General features: G+C 57.7%; 1 pseudogene; it reads right to left on the bottom strand.

The window, feature by feature from the left end:
• Positions 1-7,049, bottom strand: part of LOC140405337 (histone acetyltransferase KAT5-like) — a 180,976-nt pseudogene that overhangs the window by 102,536 nt on the left and 71,391 nt on the right.

Raw genomic sequence — 7,049 nt, 5'->3', positions numbered from 1 at the left:
TGAGAAGCTGCCTACCTTGGAGAAGTAGCCAACAATGTGAAAGCCTTTGCAGTCATACTCCGTCATCACGTAGAAGAGGAAGGGATCTGTGTCGTAGTAGAGGGTTTTGTGATCCAGGAAACACTTGGCCAGCAAACACAAATTCTGAGAGTAATTCTGTTCAGCGGGAGAAATAAAAGCAGCAATGAGACGGGAGTTCCCAGAAACATCCGTCTCTCCTTCCCGACCGTGCTCTGAACCACCCCTGCCCTCCAAACAACGGTGAGTCCACCGACAGACACCACTCCCCTTTTCAGCGTCTGTCGCCGGGCCCAGTATTTATTGCCCATCCCTAATTGCCCCTCGAGGTGGTGGGTGAGCCGCCATCTTGAAGCCGCCGCCGTCCTTGAGGTGTAGGTACACCCGCTGTGCTGTTAGGGAGGGAGTTCCAGGGTGTTGCCCCCGGCGGCAGTGAAGGAACGGCCGATATATTTCCCAGTCGGGGTGGTGAGTGACTCGGAGGGGAACCTCCAGGTGGGGGGTTCCCAGGTATCTGCTGCTCTTGTCCTTCTAGATGGTGGAGGACGTGGGTTTGGAAGGTGCTGCCTGAGGAGCCTTGGGGAGTTGCTGCAGTGTATCTTGTAGACGGGACACACGGCTGTCGCTGTGCGTCGGTGGTGGAGGGAGTGGATGTGGTGCTGATCATGAAGGTTGCTTTGTCCTGGATGTGTCACGTGTCTGGAGTCTTGGAGCTGCATCTTGTGGGAGACCCGGCTACGGGGAATCTAACCCAGGAAGGCACTGCATCGGAATACACACCCTCCTGATCGTCACACACCAGGATGCTCCAGTGCAGTTCCTGGGAGGTGACGGCAGAGCTGATTTGACCCTTCTTTAACCTCGGGGTCCTGGGGCTCATTGCCGCCCTCCCCACAGCAGCCGCTCCAGAATCAGAGCCCTCACGGCTGTCTGGGTCGTTGTCTAACGGATGTGGTTGACAATCAAACGGAGCATCAGATGTGCTACAGTCAACAGCATCTCTCTCTCTCTCTCTCTGTCTCGCGCTCTCTCTGTCTCGCTCTCTCTCTGTCTCTCTCTCTGTCTCTCTCTCTCTCTGTCTCTCTCTCTCTCTGTCTCTCTCTCTCTCTGTCTCTCTCTCTCTCTGTCTCTCTCTCTCTCTGTCTCTCCGTCTCTCTCTGTCTCTGTCTGTCTGTCTCTCTATCTGTCTCGGTCTCTCTCTCTGTCTGTCTCTTTCCTCTCTCTCTGCCTCTCTCTCTGTGGTTCTCTCGGTCTCTCTCTCTCTCGCTCGGTCTCTCTGTCTCTCTCTCTGTCTCTCTCTCTGTCTCTCTCTCTGTCTCTCTCTGTCTCTGCCTCTCTCTCTCTCTCTGCCTCTCTCTCTGCCTCTCTCTCTGGTTCTCTCTGTGGTTCTCTCGGTCTCTCTCTGTGTCTCTCTCTGTGTGTCTCTCTGTGTCTCTCTCTCTGCCTCTCTCTCTGCCTCTCTCTCTGCCTCTCTCTCTGCCTCTCTCTCTGCCTCTCTCTCTGCCTCTCTCTCTGCCTCTCTCTCTGCCTCTCTCTCTGTGGTTCTCTCGGTCTCTCTCTCTCTTTGTCTCTCTCGGTCTGTCTCTCTCTCGGTCTGTCTCTCTCTCGGTCTGTCTCTCTCTCTCGGTCTGTCTCTCTCTCGGTCTGTCTCTCTCTCGGTCTGTCTCTCTCTCGGTCTGTCTCTCTCTCGGTCTGTCTCTCTCTCGGTCTGTCTCTCTCTCGGTCTGTCTCTCTCTCGGTCTGTCTGTCTCTCGGTCTGTCTGTCTCTCGGTCTGTCTGTCTCTCGGTCTGTCTGTCTCTCGGTCTGTCTGTCTCTCGGTCTGTCTGTCTCTCGGTCTGTCTGTCTCTCGGTCTGTCTGTCTCTCGGTCTGTCTGTCTCTCGGTCTGTCTGTCTCTCGGTCTGTCTGTCTCTCGGTCTGTCTGTCTCTCGGTCTGTCAGTCTCTCGGTCTGTCTCAGTCTCTCTCTGTCAGTCTCTCTCTTTCAGTCTCTCTCTGTCAGTCTCTCTCTGTCAGTCTCTCTCTGGCCATCTCTCTCTCTCTGCTCCCTCTCTGTGCCCCTCTCTCTCTATCTGTCTCTCTCGGTCTGTCCCTGTCTGTCTCTTTCTCTCTCACTGTGCCTCTCTCTCGCTCTCACTGTGGCTCTCTCTCTGCCTATCACTCTCTCTCTCTCTCTCTGCCTACCTTTTCCTCTCGCACTGTCAGAGGGTCAGTACTGAGGGAGTGCCGCACTGTCAGAGGGTCAGTACTGAGGGAGTGCCGCACTGTCAGAGTCAGTACTGAGGGAGTGCTGCACTGTGAAAGGGTCAGTGCTGAGGGAGCGTCGCACTGTCAGAGGGTCAGTACTGAGGGAGTGCCGCACTGTCAGAGGGTCAGTACTGAGGGAGCGCCGCACTGTCAGAGGGTCAGTACTGAGGGAGCGCCGCACTGTCAGAGGGTCAGTACTGAGGGAGCGCTGCACTGTCAGAGGGTCAGTACTGAGGGAGCGCTGTAGAGTACAGGAATTATTCGGAAGCTCCTCACCTTGTTTTTTCGGCCATCGATTTCGAAGAAGGAAATGGTTCCTTTGCGGTAAATCTCATTTCCTGGCGGATGTCGCAGGTCACATTTGGTCTGACAGAAAAGAAGAGCAAGTCAACAGTGTTATTGTCAAAACGGTATCAGCAGTCTTTGTGAAAAGACCAGCGTGGCCTGGACGAGCCACATCCCGTGCGGTCCTGACCACTCGCATACTCCCTCCTGCTCCCTCCAGAGCCATTAGCTGGGGGGAGTTGCTCACAACCTCGCCCCCCGTGTCGGGAGAGCAGCGCTGCTGGTCGCTGAGGGATTGCGGACTCCGGGGGTAGTCCCTGCTGTGTCAGCCCTCAGCCGAATTAGAAGGCCTGTGGCGCGACCAGGCCCCACCTCACAGGCTCGAACTGCAGGCCTCAGGCCGCGAGTCCTGCTTCGTGAGCCGTGCTGCAGGCATGCGGTAGTGGAGATGCTGCTGTGCGGCCGAGGCGGGCTCCGTCATGCTCCCAGGGCTACAGGCGAGTGTTCCCGTGTGCAGTGTCCAAAGGAGGATGAGTGGCCAGGGAAACATTGCCCCCCACAGCTAACGACAGGCAATCAGGAATGTTTATTGCGAAGGGGAATTGAACCTAAAAGTCGAGATGCTTTACTCCAGCTATGCAGGGTGTTGGCGAGACCACATCTGGAGCCCTGCAGACAGTTTGTGTCTCGTTATGAAAGAAAGGATTAAAAGCACACACCCATCGCCCTGTAAACTCACCAGGTGTCGCTGCAGACATTTGAGACTCTTCAAATACTTCAGGCAGAACTCGCAGAGGTATAGAACGGGCAGGGGGGTCAGCTCCTGGGGGTAAGGCGAGAAGTACCAGGGTTTCAGGCGGTGCCGGCCCAGCTCGATGCATTCAATGTTCTTCATTCGCGTCACTATATCATCGTGGCTCCGGTCCGACACCAGGCTGCCCGTCATGCGGGGGGCCGAGGGGATACCATCCGAACTGTCCTGCGAGTCCTGTCAGAGAGGATTGGCATCAAGTGGGCAAGAGCAACACTCTTGTTACAAAGGCGGCCCCAGCGTGACTGGCTCCTCGAGACCCTCTCCTCAGGGAGCCGGTCCCAGGTTGACTGGCTCCTCTAGGGACCCCCCTCGCCCACCCCGAGGCAGGAGTTACTTTTGATTCTGTCGAGACAGTTAGAGGCGGGAGGCAGTTTAAAGGTTTTGTGATGTCATCAGTCAGCTTCCGTGGGGCCCTGGCATCACGGTGACATCATAAAAGGGCGACGGGGCGGGGAAGGGAGGCTCATTCAGTAACCGTGGGCCTTGTTTTACAGCACAGGATCAGGCCATTCGACCCATCCACTCTGTGCTGGTGATTCGGACTCACACCATCCCCCTTCATCTTCCCCCACCCCCGCAGAACTATATCCTCTATTTCTCTCTCCCTCATGTCTTTATCCAGTTTCCTCCTTAAACGTATCCGCGCAGTAACTCTGGGTGTGGGATACGGAGACCGGGACTGCGCGCAGTAACTCCCGAGTGTGGGATACGGAGTCCGGGACCTTGCGCAGTAACTCCGAGTGTGGGATACGGAGACCGGGATGGTGCGCAGTGACTCCGAGTTGGGTTACGGAGACCGGGACCGTGCGCAGTAACTCCGAGTGTGGGATACGGAGACCGGGATGGTGCGCAGTGACTCCGAGTTGGGATACGGAGACCGGGAATGTGCGCAGTGACTCCGAGTGTGGATACGGAGACCGGGATTTTGCGCAGTGACTCCGAGTGTGGGATACGGAGACCGGGATTGTGCGCAGTGACTCCGAGTGTGGGATACGGAGACCGGGACTGTGCGCAGTAACTCCGAGTGTGGGATACGGAGACCGGGACTGTGCGCAGTAACTCTGCGAGTGTGGGATACGGAGACCGGGACTGTGCGCAGTAACTCCGAGTGTGGGATACGGAGACCGGCACTGTACGCAGTAACTCCGAGTGTGGGATACGGAGACCGGGACTGAGCGCAGTAACTCCGAGTGTGGGATACGGAGACCGGGGACTGAGCGCAGTAACCCCGAGTGTGGGATACGGAGACCGGGAATGTGCGCAGTGACTCCGAGTGTGGGATACGGAGACTGGGACTGTGCGCAGTGACTCCGAGTGTGGGATACGGAGACCGGGAATGTGCGCAGTGACTCCGAGTGTGGGATACGGAGACCGGGACAGTGCGCAGTAACTCCCGAGTGTGTGATACGGAGACTGGGACTGTGCGCAGTAACTCCGAGTGTGGGATACGGAGACCGGGACTGTGCGCAGTAACTCCGAGTGTGGGATACGGAGACCGGGACTGTGCGCAGTAACTCCGAGTGTGGGATACGGAGACCGGGACTGTGCGCAGTGACTCCGAGTGTGGGATACGGAGACCGGGACTGTGCGCAGTAACTCCGAGTGTGGGATACGGAGACCGGGACTGTGCGCAGTAACTCCCGAGTGTGGGATACGGAGACCGGGACTGTGCGCAGTAACTCCGAGTGTGGGATACGGAGACCGGGACTGTGCTCAGTAACTCCGAGTGTGGGATACGGAGACCGGGACTGTGCGCAGTGACTCCGAGTGTGGGATACGGAGACCGGGACTGTGCGCAGTAACTCCGAGTGTGGGATACGGAGACCGGGACTGTGCGCAGTAACTCCGAGTGTGGGATACGGATACCGGGACTGTGCGCAGTAACTCCGAGTGTGGGATATGGAGACCGGGACTGTACGCGGTAACTCCGAGTGTGGGATATGGAGACCGGGACTGTGCGCAGTAACTCCGAGTGTGGGATACGGAGACCGGGACTGTGCGCAGTAACTCCGAGTGTGGGATACGGAGACCGGGACTGTGCGCAGTAACTCCGAGTGTGGGATACGGAGACCGGGACTGTGCGCAGTAACTCCGAGTGTGGGATACGGAGACCGGGACTGTGTGTCGTAACTCCGAGTCTGGGATAACGAGACCGGGACTGTGCGCAGTAACTCCGAGTGTGGGATACGGAGACCGGGACTGTACGCAGTAACTCCGAGTGTGGGATACGGAGACCGGGACTGTGTGTAGTAACTCCGAGTGTGGGATACGGAGACCGGGACTGTGCGCAGTAACTCCGAGTGTGGGATATGGAGACCGGGACTGTGCGCAGTAACTCCGAGTGTGGGATACGGAGACCGGGACTGTGCGCAGTAACTCCGAGTGTGGGATACGGAGACCAGGACTGTGCGCAGTAACTCCGAGTGTGGGATACGGAGACCGGGACTGTGTGTAGTAACTCCGAGTCTGGGATAACGAGACCGGGACTGTGCGCAGTAACTCCGAGTGTGGGATACGGAGACCGGGACTGTGCGCAGTAACTCCGAGTGTGGGATACGGAGACCGGGACTGAGCGCGGTGACTCCGGGGTGGGATACGGAGACCGGGGTGGGATACGGAGACGGGGACTGGGCGCAGTCACTCACCTCGTCAGTCCCCAGGCAGTTGGCCTTCCTCTTCCTCCCAGCCAGAGCCGGTATGGGTCGCCTCGCAGAACCATTCTGCTGCAAAGAGAGAGAAATGTGTGTTAAGTGGGAGCAGGGCTGCCCCCCCCCCCCCCCCCCTCCCCGGGGCTACACCTCCTCACTGCAGCACAGCACCCAGGCTGATGGAGCAGCGAGGACATCATTCATGGTCTGAGATGTGTCCAGACAGACGGAGGCTGCTGAGCCACATCCTCTTCCCCTGACCCCACCCGGCCAGAGATTCAGCAGTGACAGCGGGGAGTGTGAGGGAATACTCTCCACTCGCCTGGATGAGTGCGGCTCCCAACAACACTCGAGAAGCTCGACACCATCCAGGACAAAGCAGCCCCGCTTGATTGGCTCCCCTTCCACAAACATTCGCTCCCCCCCCACCCCCCGACGCACAGAGACAGCCGTGTGTCCCGTCTACAAGATGCACTGCAGCAACTCACCAAGGTTCCTCAGGCAGCACCTTCCAAACCCACGACCACCACCACCTAGAAGGACAAGAGCAGCAGATACCTGGGAACCCCCCCACCTGGAGGTTCCCCTCCGAGTCACTCACCACCCCGACTGGGAAATATATCGGCCGTCCCTTCACTGTCGCCGGGGCAACACCCTGGAACTCCCTCCCTGACAGCACAGTGGGTGTACCTACACCGCGGGGGACTGCAGCGGGTTCAAGATGGCGGCTCACCCACCACCTTCTCGAGGGGCAATTAGGAACGGGCAATAAATGCGGGGCCCGGCCCAGCGATATCCTGAGTGAGATTTTAGAACAACTTTCACCTGAGTGAGGTAAGAGGAACTGCCAGACAAGAATAGAGTGAGAGGGTGAGAAGAGGGAGGGAGGGAGAGGGAGAGACAGAGATAGAGACAGAGAGAGAGAGAGAATCAGACAGAGAGAGAGAGACAGAGAGAGAGAGAGAGACAGAGAGAGAGAGAGAAAGAGAGACAGAGTGACAGAGAGAGAGAGAGACAGACAGACAGAGAGAGAGAGAGAG

This window comes from Scyliorhinus torazame, chromosome X (assembly GCF_047496885.1).
Source record: "Scyliorhinus torazame isolate Kashiwa2021f chromosome X, sScyTor2.1, whole genome shotgun sequence".
Classification (NCBI taxonomy): Eukaryota; Metazoa; Chordata; class Chondrichthyes; order Carcharhiniformes; family Scyliorhinidae; genus Scyliorhinus; species Scyliorhinus torazame.
Note: the sequence above shows the minus strand (reverse complement) of the source record. Positions and strands in the feature narration are given on the sequence as shown.